The sequence below is a fragment of the Mauremys mutica genome, chromosome 16 (genome assembly GCF_020497125.1).
Source record: "Mauremys mutica isolate MM-2020 ecotype Southern chromosome 16, ASM2049712v1, whole genome shotgun sequence".
NCBI lineage: Eukaryota > Metazoa > Chordata > Testudines > Geoemydidae > Mauremys > Mauremys mutica.
Window position 1 is genome coordinate 22,774,462 of NC_059087.1, and position 16,547 is coordinate 22,791,008.

General features: G+C 44.9%; 1 protein-coding gene and 1 long non-coding RNA gene across 4 annotated transcripts in view; one reads left to right on the top strand and one right to left on the bottom strand.

Moving 5' to 3' along the window:
• The window catches only part of MSI1 (musashi RNA binding protein 1), a 107,002-nt gene that overhangs the window by 39,867 nt on the left and 50,588 nt on the right, over positions 1-16,547 (top strand). Inside the window, exon 1 of one of the 3 annotated variants that reach the window (XM_044989639.1) lies at positions 14,492-14,605. The exons of the other annotated variants lie outside the window; for them this stretch is intronic. The gene's annotated coding sequence lies outside the window, so the exon portion shown is untranslated. Of the gene's footprint in view, positions 1-14,491; positions 14,606-16,547 lie in introns of those variants that run through there. 3 annotated transcript variants of the gene reach the window in all.
• On the bottom strand, positions 11,892-16,505 carry LOC123350856. The gene is made up of 3 exons (XR_006573857.1): positions 16,453-16,505; positions 13,141-13,324; positions 11,892-12,229 (listed from the first exon to the last, which is right to left on the bottom strand). It is a non-coding gene; the product is annotated as an uncharacterized LOC123350856 (long non-coding RNA).

The window sequence follows — 16,547 nt, forward strand, 5'->3', positions numbered from 1 at the left end:
GGCAAACTGACTCCCGTGGAAATCAGTGACCACTGTAGGGTGAACTGGCGAGAGGATGTAGTACTACCTTATGCTTCAGGAAAAGGACAAAGACAACATCCTGGAATTCCCTGACTCTTTTGGCTGAAGAGTTATTGCTACTAGAAAACCAGGCTTCAAGAATTGATAACAAAGGGAACAGTCCCCTACGGGCCCAAAGAAAGAGTCCATCTACTTGGTTAATACTAAACTGAGATCGCACAAAGGCACTGCCTCACGTACACGTGGAAAAACATTAGACAATCCCTTTAAAAAACTTTTGACTGTAGAATGTACAAATACAGAGGCTACTTGTGCTAGAACGAGATACTGAGCTGTGGCAGGCAGAAGAACTGTTATGGGAGTGTAATGGATGTCCTGATTTCTTGAGTATCAAAGTCATGCCAAATGTCTGAGGCCTGTGCTGACATGGGCAGTGTTTCTCTCTGTGCTGTCAGGAAAAAAAAAATCTCCCATTTTGCAGCATAGGACTTTTTAGTCAAAGACTTAGACTCTAACAGTATCTCTTGGACTTCCTGTGAAAAGATGTGCTCTCCCAAGATCCTTTTAGCTGCATGATCCATGCTGTTAGCTGTAGAGGCTTTGGATCTGGATGAAGGATTTGATCTTGCTATTGAAAGTCTGGAAAAGAAAGAAGCACTTGCAGTTCTGCTGCCAGGTCTAGGAACTCCGAGTTCCAAAACTGTCTAGTCTAATTTGGACCCAGCAATAGTATTTGTGCTCTGTCTCATCTGATTATTCTGGTCAGCCTGGGGATTGTTGGTATTGGAGAAAATACATACAGAGATCACACAAACCAGGATGAAGTATGTGAGAGCTGGGGACAAAATATTCTTGATTGAGGGGATCTAGATATGGAGCAAACTTCCAGAGGAAATTAGGTGAGTCCAGAGTGTGATCCCCTTTACAAAATGCTCTTTGAAAAGGCCTTTTCACCATAAGAATAATGTAACACTGACACCCCTTCTACTCAAAAAACTGCAACCAACTACCCCACCCTGCAAAACAACACCATCTTGAAACAAATAAACCAAAATTAAAATAAAAGTAAATCAAAGCTCAAAACCAAACAATTCTACCCTAAACAGATATTTTTTTACTTCAAAAAAGGAAGAGAAGCGCCAGGGACTCCCTTAAGTCCACTAGGGACTTCACTATTGCTATTAGTTTTACTTAGAAGATACTTAGGTACTAGGTGATGGGCAGCAATATTAACCCAAAATATAGCTTGAGAGATCACATGAAGCAGGGCTACAGGATTGTGTCCTTAGTGTGGCAAAGAAATCTAATTTCAGAACTCCCGGTCAGTGGAGAAGTAACCTTGATCATCAAGTCTTTATTGACCATTTCTGTGGATTGCGTGCTGCTTTTCTTACTCCGTTTGTATGCAAATGCATTGTCCTTGTCTGAAAGATGTGCTGCCAGAGGTGTGATGAGATGGTGAATGCATCATTTCTAAAGAGGGTCTACCTTGTAGCATGGGAGGCTAGACCAAGCTCCACAGTGGCAATCGAAATCACAAACTTCCATGGTGTTGTGTGGTCACACTTGAACCCCGCGCTCCATTGAATGTGTGGGAGCAAATCCTTGAATGCCTGACAAATTGTTTGCAGTTTTATGTAACCTCCTCTCTGAAGGGGTCCATAAACTGTGTGTTGTCATCTGGTCCAGATGTGCTCCCCACCCTGCCTTGGAAGCATCCATTACTAAGACCACCTGGGGGGGCTTAGGGATTCCAAAACATTCTTAAACACTGTGAGGGTTGGTCCACCACAGGAGGTTGTCTCTGACATTTTGAGAAATAGCCACAATCATTTCCAGATTTTGTCTCAAAAGAACATAAAGCTCCCTCAAGCAGGATGGAGAAGGTCTCATTCTCAATCTGGCATATGTTATGGTTAGGATACATGAGGACATCAACCCTAGTATGTCTCAGAAACACAAACTGGAATCTTTGGTTGAGGCTGCATCCACTGTATAAATGAGAATCTCTTGGGAGGCAAATTGAATCCTTGCAGTCACTGAATCTGCAGTTGCTCCAATAAAATAAATCCTTTTGACTGTGAAGGTGGATTTCTTCTGTCTTATTCGTAGAAGAAGGAGCAATGCACTGCTTGCGATGTCTGCACTTTCACTAAATGGCTAGGGATGGAAGACTCCTGGTCATTTTTTGTGAGCTGCCACCCCAGGCTAGACATTTGGTAAACATCCTGGGGACAGTCAAAAAGTTATGGTAGAATTTTAGGCTGGAAATGATTCTTTATGATGCAGCCATCAAGACACTTCATGAGCTGGTTTGATGGCTATTTGGAGGTGAGTGATCTAGTGGTTGAGAGCCATGGGGAGAGTAGAATCCCCTTCCCCAGTTCTTGTTCATTTATTTTATTTATAGGCTTTCTATGAGGCCCATTACCATAGAAAATGAGCATCTCAGAACATTAATTGATGTAACCTCACAACACTACTGCGAGGCAGGGAACCATTATTATTCCTATTTTATGGATTGGGGGAAATGATCCAGTCCCATTCTGATTTTGTAGGCTGCTGACCCCATGACTGTCCTATTCAGAAATACAGCAAGCAGGTGCCTGGGGCGGACCACAGAAAGGGGCGGCACGTCTGGCAATTCGGCAGCGGGTCCCTCAGTCCCTCCTGGAGGGTAGGACCTGCCGCCGAATTGCCGCCAAAGAATGAAGTGGTGGCGGTAGAGTGCCGATCGTGGCTTCCTTCCCTCCCCGGCCCTGGCTTGGGGCAGCAAAATGCTGGAGCCGGCCCTGATAGAAACATGGCCTGCTGAAACTCACTACTGTGACCTAAGCCCATAGATATTGCTGCCTCCTATTAATTATCGTTTTACACCTCTACCCCAATATAACGCTGTCCTCGGGAGCCAAAAAATCTTACTGTGTTATAGGTGAAACCGTGTTATATCGAACTTGCTTTGATCTGCCAGAGTGTGGACACCTCCCCCCCCGGAGCGCTGCTTTACCGCGTTACATCCGAATTCGTGTTATATTGGGTCACGTTATAGCGGGGTAGAGGTGTATTCGAGTGTGGGAGTTGGGGAAACCTGCACTTTTGAAAGTCAGGCCACATGTTTAGGTGCCTAAATGTGGATATAGAAGCCTAAACTTTAGGCACCTGTTTTTTAAAATCTTGACCAGAAATTTTCCTTCTCATTGTTAAAACAGTCTTACAGCAATGATTAGAATCAAGTTTCAGTCTCTCACTGGGATCTTACTCTGTCACTTGTTGCCAGGTCTTCCCTTTCTCAGTATTTAGGTCACAGTCTTGAGTCTAATTGTGACTCAAAGGGGCTATTGAGTCTCCAGATCTTCTGCTGTTTACAATTAAGTGTTGCCTCCTTACTCAAGGTGCAGGTAAGGTTACTAATCCTCTTCCTGGATGCATGATGTCAAGATGCTGGCGTCTGGGCTGTTGCAGCAATGGCCATCTGGAGAGGAAGCTGCTGCTGAGATGGATGCCTGCATGTTGTCCAGCAGACTGAAAAGGCTGAGGGGTTTCTGCTTCCTGATCCCCAGCAGCCAGAAGTTCTTTGTACATCCAAGTGCTATAGAAATCAACAGTTCTTTCTTTCCTTTTGAGAGATTTAATTCAAAACACCCACTCTTTTCGTCCCTCTTTCTATGACCACATCTACATCAGGGAAATTCACCCCCAAAATCCCGGGTCATTCAACTGAAGCTGACTTACAACCCTGAAGAAACTTCTAGTAAATTTATTGTGTAGACAGGGCCTGTTGCTATCAGCTCTTGCAGTGAGAAGAAAAATATCAAACTCCCACCACTGGTTACAAAACACTGCTGGAACCAGCTCCTAGTTATTACTGTGCAGCCTAACAAACGTAGCTCTTGCATTCCTCCAGAGAGAAACCTCTCCTTGGGAGCAGCTTCTAGAGGCTGCAGGGGGCAGCACACAGGAGTTGCTGTCCCATACACTGCAGCCTGTCCTAGGTTAAGTCCTGACTAGGATGAGTAATGGAACATTATACCCATGAGAAACTGTCCAGTCTCTTTAGGTAACAACTACCTTGTAATTCTCTGCTGAAGGCTGCCAATTTCCCATAGGGAGTTGCCCTCTGAAGGCTGTTAAAAGCATGTTTCTAACGGCTGCTGTTGCCACTTTTTTTTCTTCTTTTTTCTTTTGTGTGCCCTCTACTGTGAGTTCCTTATTCTTGAAAGCGAGTGGCTTGGAATGTCAGGATTTGTTCAGTATTTGCTTGTCAGACACTACCTGCCCCTGGGTCGTAGCCATGTTAGGAGAGGGAGTTGCTGTGGAGCATGGTTGCCATGTTAGGTTTAGAAGTTGCCTCAGCATACCCTTGCTTTGTTTGTGCAGGGAATTGCACTCAGGGAAACGCTGCCTTTCCAGGAAGGCAGAACCCTTCGGGGCTCACAGGAGCACACTAAGTTGGAGGCTTTAGCACAGATGGGGCTTTTACATTTTTGGTGAGCTGGAAGGTGACAAGTGAAGAAAAAGGACACAGCATTTTATTTAATTAGAAAAACCAAACTCCCTAAAACTAGCCTCCCAAGGGCCTCCGTTGTTATCAGCTTCACAAAGAGCTGTGATAAATGAAAGGAACTGAGCAGAGAAAAGGCTGCTTTCTCTTTGTGTCTCTTTCCCAGCTTCTGTTTGCTCTGCTGTCTCACTCGCTCCCATTGATCAGGCATGTGGAAACATTCCGCCTCCTGCACTCCCATTGTCACCGCCTGGTTGCCAGGCTGCGGTTGGCTTGAATAACTTCACTAAGCCAGGCCTCTCCAAAACCATGCCATCCGGTGCTCTGGATACAGAGCCAGACAGTGCCCTCCCACCCATCCCCCCCACTTTCAGGCAATGGAGGGGCACTGTGAAAAAATGTGTGAAAGAACAAGGGAGGCAGTGCAGAGATCCAGCTGGAGGAATGAGGGAAAGAAGTAATTTATCCCTTAGGAAGAGGCAACAGAGGAAGAAAAGAGGCTATTTCTGGCCTGATTCTCTGTGTTAAAAGGAGTGGATAGTAAAGGATGGAGGGATGGACTCCTAGCCTAAATTACCAGTGGTTAGAAGGGAGAGAGGTAGTGCATTTCCAGGCTGGCATGCCTGTGAGAACCAATAAAGTGGTGAGGTGAACTTCCAGCTTTGCTCCTCTGTGGAATGAGGAGACAGTGAACAAAACAAGAAAGAGTAAACAGCCAGTTTGTAGTTGGGAGCAATTTATAGCCAGCCTGAACATACCACCACTTCAGCAAACTAACAGCCACCCTGGCCAAATTCACCAGGGTTAACTGATACAACTCCACCCTCTTCAGTAGAATTGCACCAGTTTAGGATAGTGACAAATTTGGCCCTGTGTCAGAGGGGCCTCTCCAAACACTCTCATGGGCTGCATCTGACAATGGGAACAGCAGCAGGACTAGTAACCACTACAGTAAGAGTTCAGACATGCCACAGGATTCTCAGTCACTCACACACGCCGTGAGCACAGGGAATGAGGGCAGCAGTAGTTACCACCAGCTGACACGTAACAAGTGATGCTCATACTGAGAGCCAGCCTTTGTCTGACTTTTGCACATATGCATAAAGGTGAGAGGATGCAGACAGCCCTCTCCTACCTTCACCAGCCTTCCTTTCCCCCCTGTTGGACCCCTTGTGCAGCGGCAAGGCAGAATTGCAAACCTCTACTCTCTTGACTTGAGTGCAGAGATTTGCTAATTCCCACTAGGTGTTAGCAATCCAAAAGGGGCAGAGATGTATGAGGTGGGTCCATGCCCTCCTCCAAACCAGCTAGCAGAGCTGGCTAATTGTGGAGCACAACGTACGCCTCTTCTGGGGAGTTCGGGAGGGCACATTGTGTGTTCCAGTCCCACTGCAGGGCAGTGAAACTCCACACCACCTCGATGTGGATTGGTGCCTAGTAGGTACAAATTGTGTCTGAGATGGCTACTACATTGAGCCAGATTCCTCCCTGGTATAACTCCACTGACTTCAGTAGAATTAATCCAGAGATTAATCTAGCCTATTGCTCTTAACAACGTTTCATGTAAACAAAATAGCAGTTAACAAGCAATTCTTTGCATAATGCGTTTGGACTCACCATGTGCCATCTATATGGGCAAGATCCTCACCTGGTGTACATGGGCATAGATCCATTAGCTACAGTGTTATTCTGTAACCTTCTGCTGTTCTTTCCCTTCTGTTAACTGTTTCCCAGTACCTTGGATCAAAGGAACTGTATAAATAAATGTAATGTGTGGCCTGAGGGGTTAGAGCAGGAGGCTGAAATGGAGATTTCCTGAGTTCTGTTTCTGTTTGACCTTGGGCAACTTCTTAGTGCTTCAGTTTCCCCATCTGTAGAATGGGACATACTCATCTTCCAGGAGTAATGAGAAGATAAATGTTTGTCAAGTACTTTGATATCTTCAGGAGGAAGGTGCTATAGAAGTGCAGAAAAGTTACATTTTGCTTGTATGGTATCCTCCGCCTGTAACTACCTGGGAGTTTGAAGGACACTGGAACTGCTGATCTCAGATGATTAGCATAACAATCCTTGCAGATCCGGCTTCATCCTGGGGCTAAAGCCTGGCTTGTTCAATCCAATTTCCAGTCTCTGCTCTTTCTTTAGCAGGCTAATTATACCACCAGGACAGTGAAAATGACCTTCTTAAAGAGACACTGCACCTTTCCTACTTACCAGTCAAAACACATGGGAATAAAGGGTACACCATAAACAGAGTGACATTATTCAAACAAATGCACCTAGACAAAATGACAGAGACAAACCAATGGCAAAGCACTTCTCTGAAGTTCACAGTGGTAATTGTTGTACTGTTTGTCAACAATGAAATTAATCTGTAAAGATCTTCCAAGCCAAAGTCCAGTGACGAGTAATTGGGGGCCCTGCATCAGACCAAGTTTAGGGAAGAAATACACCAACAGATCTATAGAGAACTGCCTCACATAGAAACCCATAACTGAGAGCACTGGGCTGGAAAGCTTCTGCAGCATAGGTTTCTGTCATTAGTCATCCTAGCCTCATTCTGTCTATGTAGGATGAAGCCCCCTCCCTCTTCCAGTATTGCTAAGTCTGTCCTCATCTGGATGGGGCACTGTAGCTCAGGAGCAGACCAAAATGCAACTCCTAGAGTTCCCTGGTGTCATAGTTTAAGAGACAGGTAGCTGCATGGATTTTGACAGATTTTGTTTGCTGGAATCTGCCATTTTTGTGGCCTACAACTCTGTGTTAAAAGACACAGGAATCTGTAAACAGTTTAATTTTCTGCTAATTGCCCGTAGCCCAAGGGCTCCACGTAAGTTGCTGTTGTGGTCCTAAGAACAAGTATGATTGCTCCTGAAGATCTTGCAGGCCCTTTATTCACTCTAGCACAAATAAAATTATTTCCAGCAAGGTTGGTTTGATTGTATTATAGTAGAATCTCAGAGCTACAAACACCTCGGGAATGGAGGTTGTTCATAATTCTGAAATGTTCCTAACTCTGAACAAAATGTTACGGTGGTTCTTTCAAAAGTTTACAACTGAACATTGCCTTAATACAGCTTTGAAATTTTACTATGCAGAAGAAAAATGCTGCTTTTAACCATCTTAATTTAAACAAAACAAGCTCAGAGACAGTTTCCTTACCTCGTCAAATCGTTTTCTATTTTTTCCTTTATTTTTAGGTAGTTTAGGTACTGTACTGTATTTGCTTCTTTAATTTGTATTTTGTTTCTGCTGCTGCCTGATTGTGAACGTCCGGTTCCAAATGAGGAATGTAGTTGACCAGTCAGTTCATAACTCTGGTGTTTTGTAACTCTGAGGTTCTACTGTACACATTGGTGTTCTGATTGGCTGTGAAAAGAACTGCACAATAGTTTGAATTGTTAGAACTATGGCAGCAGACATCACACATCTTTTTCTCCATAGAAGAAAACACAATATAGTAAGATTTTGTTGCTGACTAGCAGTTTGGCCAAGGTCATCCCTGGTGGGTAACCAATTAATTCAGCAGAGTTATATTATTAAGGATGAATTTGACCTGAGGCAGCTTTTCCTTATGTGAGTGTCTATTCCTTAGTAGTGGCAAGGAAGATGCAATTTTGTAGCTTCAGGAGGATCTGGTAGGTGAAACCAGTTTAATTTTTTGGATTGTGTATGCTCTCCAAATCTCCTAGATCCTGGATTGAGAGAAAATAGCTTCCTGGAGGGAAAACCTCTCCATGTAGATGGGAAAGAAGTGTGGCCGTTATGAGCTGTAATTTAAAAAGAGGGGTGTGTGTGTGTGTGTGTGTGTGTTGTGGTGGGGAAAGGGGAAAGATACCTACTGAAAGAAGAAGGGAAAATTGTCAATAGCTGTTAGGGAGGAAACCCTGACTGGGTGCAGCTGAGCAGAGCCAGAGAGCGAAAAGGGATTGCTGACAGTGGGTAAGTGTTGCTGGGGCATCGCTGAAAACATTGCTTTGTATTTTTTTTTAAATCACCATAATGGGAGCTGCAAAGGGTCACTTCGGCGATTTTGGTTATAATGAGGTGCTGTTTCCTGTCCTGAACATGGGGAATATTTAGCAGCCAAAATTGCCCTATCTAATACCGGCTTGTACCCTCTCTCCAAAGGGTGATGGACGGTAAAACCGCTGCCTATTATATACTCTGGTGCAACCAGGCAGACCAGGAACAAAACTAAATGCACAGATTGTGCAGATGCGTCAGTCACACTTTGCTCCAAAGCCATTAATGATAATTCCTGTTCTCTAAGACACCATGAAAGAGGAGAATCAGTTTCCCAATTCATGTCAGCTCTAAAGAGGCCTTTTGAACACTGGTGAATCTGATGCTGTGATAAATGATATTCTTTGTGACCGGCAGGTCTGTGGTCTATGTAGCCAGGCAGTTCAGAAGTGCCTGTGGTAGGAGCCTGATCTCACATACCATGAGGCTGTGGAAATGGTGCTTTCTATGGAAACTGCTGTAAGAGGATCCCATGTGCTGAGTGCCTCTACAAAGGCCATAAGATAACAGCAACATTTTTCAAGCATAAGAGGAAGATTTTCAGAGGTACAAGTGGCAGTTAGGTGCCCATCTCCCATTGGATTTTACCAGATGCAGCAGGGAGGGTTATTCATAAGCAGTGTGTGAGGGCAAAGGTTGATATTCCAGCATTGTGCTAATAAAAAAGGACACATTGAACATGCCTGAAAGAGAAAAAAAAATGACTGCAGGAAAGACTAGTACTGGTAAATGAGGGGTGTAGGGTGGAGGTAGCAAGAAAAAGGGCTTGTACACCCTGCAACAGGACTAGGGAAATGATAGAGAATAACTTGGTAGAAAAATTTACTACTTATCCTCGCTGTGTTAGAGCCTCTTTGTGGACCCTGAGGAGTCTATTTTTGGAAAGATAATCATTTTAGGATGGAAGCTGCAGTATCTCTTGTCTCAGGTGCAGTGTATTGTAACAAACAGTCTGATTTTCCTTGCTGTCTACCAAAGTTGCTGTGGATATTCACAGGGAAACCACAATAAGGACTATGGACAAGCAGGATGAACTTCAGGGACAAGCTCCTAGCTTGCCCTGTTCATGGTGAATGTGTCTGTCCATTCCTGATGAACCAGTGTGGTTTGAAAAGACCCAGCTGAATTAGCCTGAAACTCACATGACAAAAGGTGAACTAGATTTTTCTACAGCGTGGCAGATACAAGCTCCTGTTTTAAAGGGAGAACTGAATAGCGTGAAAGACGACATCATAAGAAATCCTCTCCCTTGTCTAACCTTGGCCACTCAAGCTGTACACCACCTAGGATTCCTATGTCAGTATCTAACATCCCTCATTCGTTCCTCCAAAATGTGTTGAAATAATGGAAATAATTATAAGGATCAAGGCTGTCCTTTCGCATGTACCGGGTGTGTGGCTGCCCAGGGCCCAGTGCTTGTGACTCTATCAACAACCCCATCTACCTACAGTCTCCCTGACTTGCTAGTCCATGTTCTGCACCTCCATATTACATATCAGAGGGGTAGCCGTGTTAGTCTGGTTCTGTAAAAGCAGCAAAGAATCCTGTGGCACCTTATAGACTAACAGACGTTTTGCAGCATGAGCTTTTGTGGGTGAATACCCACTTCTTCGGATGCCTCACCCACGAAAGCTCATGCTGCAAAACATCTGTTAGTCTATAAGGTGCCACAGGATTCTTTGCTGCTTTTCCATATTACATGTTGAACTTAAACTTGGAGCTCAGCCTTTGCTGGCCACCCTCTTTCCCCCTTGCCACCACTGGCAAGCACTTTGATCTAACCTTTCCTCTTCCATTGACAAGTACCCAATCCCCTTCCCTGATGGTAGAACTTTTCCGTTGAAAATGTGCTATGCAACTACTGAAATCTTCCTGAAAAACCCATGTGTTGTTTCATACAGGGCCTGGCCAAACCTGGATTCAGCTCTTACTAGGTTATTCAGAACAAGAATTCTAGATTACATTCTGTTCTCTTCACGTCACCTCTCTCACATTATCCACCTTCCACCCTTGTCCCAGCAATTTCTTCCTCACACTGTGGCAGTGATTCATTATTTTGCTCTGGAGCACAGAATCGTCGATTGTGAGGAAGAGGATCTAGAAGTAAGGACATTTTAAAGCAGGAGTGGGCAAACTATGGCCCACGGCCCACATCAGGCCTGTTAGACCTTTTAATCCAGCCCTCGAGCTTGCATGGTCGTGGGCTTGCCCGGCTCTGGTGCTCCAGCAGGGGAGTGGGGTCGAGGGCTTGCCGGAAGTAGCGACATGTCCCCCCTCCAGCTCTTACGCATAGGGGCAGTCAGGCAGCTCTCCGCACACTGCCCCCGCCCCATGCACTGCCCCCACAGCTCCTATTGGCCATGAACTGCGGCCAATGGGAGCCACAGGGGTAGCTGTCTGGCTGCACCTCCATGTAGGAGCTGGAGGAGGGACATGCCGTTGCTTCCGGGACCTGCTTGAGGTAAGCGCTGCCTGGAGCCTGCACCTTTGAGCCCCGCACCCCTGCCCCAGCCCTGATCCCCCTCCCGCCCTCCAAATCCCTCAATCCCAGCCTGAAGCACCTTCCTGCACCCCATCCCCAGCCCCACCTCAGAGCCTGCACCCCCAGCTGGAGCCCTTACACCTCCTGCGCCGCAGCCCCCTGCCCCAGCCCCGATCCCCCTCCTGCCCTCTGAACCCCTTGGTCCCAGCCCGGAGCACCCTCCTGCATCCCAAGCCCCTCATCCAGCCCCATCCCAGATCCCATACTCCCAGCCGAAACCCTCACTCCCCTCTCCTTGGCCTGGAGCCTCCTCCCACACCCTGAACTCCTCATTTCTGGCCCCACCGCAGAGGCCGTACCCCCAGCTGGAGCCCTCACCGCCTTCCAACCCCCAATTTCATGAGCATTCATGGCCCGTCATACAATTTTTATACCCAGATGTGGCCCTCAGGCCAAAAAGTTTGCCCACTCCTATCTTAAAGCATTCAATAAAGGAGGAAATGTGACCAACGGGATCCTTCTGTGTCACAGTGGCAAGGAAGGGGAGCACTGCCCCAAACAGCATCATTCTCCTTTTCCCCCATTCCCTTTCACATTCTTCTGTGTTCCCTCTGTGTGTGACCTCCCTTCATTCTCCCTGGTCTCTCCCTTCCTCTCTTTCTTCTGCCCCTCACCCTCCTAACACTCAGATCTCTCTCCTCTCTCTCCATTACGGATCCCCCCCACTCCTCATTCTCAATTTTTCTGATCCTCTCATTTAACATAAAAAACAATGAGTTGGTCCAGACTCCTAAATCTTAGGGGTGAAGTTTTAATGATATTGTCTCTTTAAGGAATCCCTAATTCCTAACACCCATCTCCTCCCCCACCTGAGAACCAATTAAAACTCAATGAATTCAAGGAGAGGCTTTTGTGCATCACATGTGCTTGACTAACAAAGCCTTCTCCAGGCTGGAATAAAAGCTTCTATTCAGCAGCCAGTTTGTTCTAATTCAAATCACTTCCACTCCAGCATCCTCTCCTTCCTTGTTCCTCACTGAGTTCCCAGGCCAAGACTGCCTGCCTGAATGTAGCCCAGCACTGAGCTTTACTCTCCTCCTTTCACTATGCAAACTTGGTCCTGTGGCAACAATCTGAGGAGCAGAGGACAGGAAGACAACTCCATGTGTGTAAGCCCCAGAGGCCGTGATAACTGATACCTGCAGGCAAAAAAAAAAAAAAAAAAAAAAAGAGTCCTACTGCTACATGCTGCCATTCAGGAGACCCAGCTTCAGCTTCCATAGGCAGTGGGGAGACTAAGACTGTGTTTAGCTTAAGAATTAGCCCAGATTTCAACCAACTGCAGTTACATCCATGCAAAATCCCTTATGTAGCCCACCAGGATAAGTTCTACCAGTGTAAATCGGTTTTCCTTGCCTACACTAGGGGTTGCAGTGGTGCAGCAGTGTCAGTGTAACTACACCAATGGCTGCAGTAAGGGAGAATTCCCAATGAAGACAAGGTATAAGGGAGTTTAAATTTTATTCTGGTCTGTCCAGCATATAAATTACACTATCAGGGAAGCGGAGGATAACTCCTTTCCAATGCCACCCCGAACGCTCTAATGAGGTGATTTGCTTGTGATGTGAAGTATTTTTCATGTTATATTTAATTTATCTTATGTCACAGATTTTTAAATGTCACCACAACATTTGCAACCACAGATCTTTGGCCCATCTTATGTAGGAACATAATGCCCTGATCAGAGTTGGTAATTAGGCATTCTCCCCCTTGTGAAGCATTATCTATTCAATGTCTCTGTCCGTCCCTTACTGACCACTGTTATCTAAGCATCTTACAAAGTTCTACAAGTTAAGGTAACAAGGATCTCTATCTCCCACCTTCCAGCTCCCAATTGTCGGTTTTTCCCCCACTATTTTTTGCTATTGTGAGAAAGCTAAGTTGAAGTGACTTGTACATTTAATTATTAAGGTGTCAAAGTGCAGGCGCATTCTTATTGCTTGTGGGAGTGAGTTCCAGTGCTGGGGCCAGCAGCTAAGGAAGCCCTGTTTCCAATGCTCATGAGTCTCATCCCTGTAGTTGACACATTTATAGTATCTGAAGGACGTACCTCTCATCGGGCAAAATGACGGAGCAGTCTCTTTGGTAGCTTGAGCCATTCCCATGAAGAGCTTTGAAGATTAGGGTCCAAACTTTGAAGCGGTCTTGAGATTAATTGGGGAGCCAGTGTTCTGAGCAGAGCACTGGGGTGATGTGCTGTTAGGGACCTGTGTTGGTAGCTGGGCTGCTGTACCCTAAACCAATTAGAGCTTTTTCAGGGTTGGCATTTCTATTCCTAGGTACAACGCATTGCAGTTATCAAGCATGGAGGTGAACAACGGCTATATCCCTGTGACCAAATCTGAGTCAGACAGGATGGGGTGCAGTTTCCTAGCCCACCTTTCACAGAAGAATGTGTTTTAACAAACATCACTATTTGAGTGTCCACTAACAGTGAAGCATCCAGAAGGCCTCCCAGATGTATTGCATGCCAGGGATACCTTAGTTCTGAACTCAAATTTTCATTGTACTTCAGAATGGGATGAAAGCAGCTGCTACTGAACTTCATTAGGTGAGTTTTGAGTCTCCATGTGAAGAGAAATCAATCAGGGTTAAACAAAATTTAGGGATGAGCTCAGGGTGTGTAAAGATGCAGCCTGTGCTACCAGACAAATGCAATCTGTGTCCATGTATAGTTGAGTTACCATTGAGGTAGATACTAAGGAAATCAGTGTGGTTTTTAAGTTGTGTGTCCAACCTTGCTTCTCAGGGTACTAACTACTGGACATATTAGTGAAGCATAGGTGAAAGGTAGCAATATAAATCAGCTTTGTTACATCAGTAAAAACCTCAGCAGATTTGCATTTCACTTGTGAGTCACTCTGGATGTGAGAATTTATTTGGTAGGGCTAGATCATGGCCAGAAGCCAGTGGCCCTAGAATAAGTTAATTATGAATAAGCTAAACTGATTTAAGCCCACTTTAATTCTGAATACTCACGGGTTTCATGGGGTTTAAATAATCCACTTTCAATTTACACCTTCAGTTAATTTGGATATATTTTTCTGAGTGCCCTTGGACAGATAAGCCCTTAGGTGAGAAGGCAGAATTACTCATTCAGAAAGTCTAACTGGGGACTAAAATTATATATAGTTTAATAACTGGGATGTACTGTAGATTGGCATCCTTCCCCAGGTTGGGCAGCGCAGTTATACTCCCAGTGTGGCATGGCTTTGGAGTTGATATTTAATGACTGAAAAGCTTACTCACCACATCCCACTGATGAGGTCCTATGTTTGTCAAATTCAGCATGAACATGATCTGCTCCTGGCATTTTAGTACTTTGTACGGCATAAAGGGCTAAATCACTGGCTATTGTCATACCTGCTCTTTGGCACTTGCCTTCACTCAACTTCTGCTGCTTCAGATCCAGTGGTGTACATTTTGATGGAGTTATGACCTGCTATTCTATGAAACTGACTGGTGATTTGATGCATGGGGACATGGGGATGAACTTGGAAGGAGACCCACAGAAGGTGAGTGGTGGACTAGTAACCAAAAATACTAATGATTGTTAGATATTAGGTTCTGGAAACTCTCAAAATGTTTTAGCTACTTTCCAAACACGGAGGAAGACAGAATCCCTATTCTGTCTTGACGTGGTCAGGTTATTGAGTTCTTGGGAATTTCCTCTCTCTTTATATTGTTCTGGTACTCTAGTGCCGTGCTAATCGAGACAAGAGTTATACACTTATCTGCATCTATGGAACTGATTTTTATTGCCGTCTTCCTGAGGGTGTTATAGAAGCAATTATAAGCACCACCTATCAGCACTTGCATTGATGGCATGCACACAATGCTGCCTTCAATAGCTTCAGTGGAGACTGGCCACTGTGTGTCTCAATAATTTCACCTTGGTATCTAGAAGCTCTCTGGGCCTGATTCTTTATTTACTCTCTAGTGTAAATCAGGACTAACTCTGAAGTTAATGGAATTACTCTTGGGCAAAAGTGGTGTAAAGGATTACAGAATATGGCACTCTATTTCTGGGAACTACAATCCAATTTGCCTTAGTAAAGACCAATGTTGGCTTTGTGGGAGATCATTAAGAATTAGAGAAGACTCAGGCAGGGTCTGTTAAGCTCTCCAGCATGGAGCCAGCAAATACATTGCCACAAGGCACATCAAAACTTATCATGCCATTTGGCATCTTGTAAGAGAAAAAGATCTTGATGTAAAGCCCATTCTAAAAGGATTTTCAGTGCCATGACACCCATGAGGTGTGGTGACTCTGGAAGCTGATAACCCAAGATCTTGAGCAGACAGCTTTGGTTCCCACTACAAAGCCCCTATACTTATAAGGGACACAAGATGAACCAGCTGGCCCCAGATTTTGTGGGTTTGTATGCAGCGAAAGACATGTGAAATACCAGCTAGCTCCCTCTCTACCTTTGACCAGAGCAACTTCCACCTGAGCAAACCTATGACAACCCTGGCTGCCTCCTGCTTCTCTGTGACATCTCCTCCAGCCTCTGGCAGCACTCCTCCAACTGTCTGTGAGATACCGTTACTGCTGGTTACCCCTTCCATAAACTTTAAAAAAAAAAAAAGTATTTGTGGAAGAAGGCAGAGACAAAGGAAGAAAAGTAAGAATTTGAACTTGGAGAATGTGATGAGAGAACAACTAGAGAATGAGAGTGTTATTAGTTGCACTAAGATTGGTGGGTCCTATGTGTGCTTAGGTGAGCTGATGAGCCCTGTATCTGACCCTTCACATTTGAAAGGAGACTCTCTATTTTGGTCACAAATGTCTCACATCAGATAATCCTCATGCTATAAATTCATGCTGTTTGCATCATCACGTTCTGTTGGTACTGGAGAGATTATGACATTGCGACAGAAATGTGTCAATCCTCATAATATTCCTGCAACAATGGTGACCTGCAGGGACTGGCAAATTTGCTCCTCTTACTCATGTAAGAGTAGGGGGAAGATCTCACCTTCTTCTGAAGCAAGAGATAAATTGTAATAATCCCTTTATTCATATATACAACCATGGCATGGCATATGGCAATGCTAAGCCCAGCTGCTACCCCAGAGAGCAAGATGTTTTTGCTGGTAGAGATGTTACCAAATAGTATGTTTGGTTCTGTGCCTCTGTTTCTTTCCCCCACTCAAATGGAGTTGGGTACCCATTACTCTCACTGTCAAAATACTTCTGCATCCTAACCTCTGTTTGGATAAGCACAGCTTTGCATGACTTTCCATACAATGGCTTATGTACCCCAAAACACTTAATTCCCTCATGTATGGATAGGCAAATTCAATCCCATGTCGGCATGCAAATGGAAAAGAGGGGACAATAGAAATGTGCATAACATACCTGATTTTCAGGAACTAACATATTTGGTGTACAGGGTGATTTTTTAAGTGCTGGGTTAATTCTGGGCAACATTGTGACACTGAACGTTTCTGTTG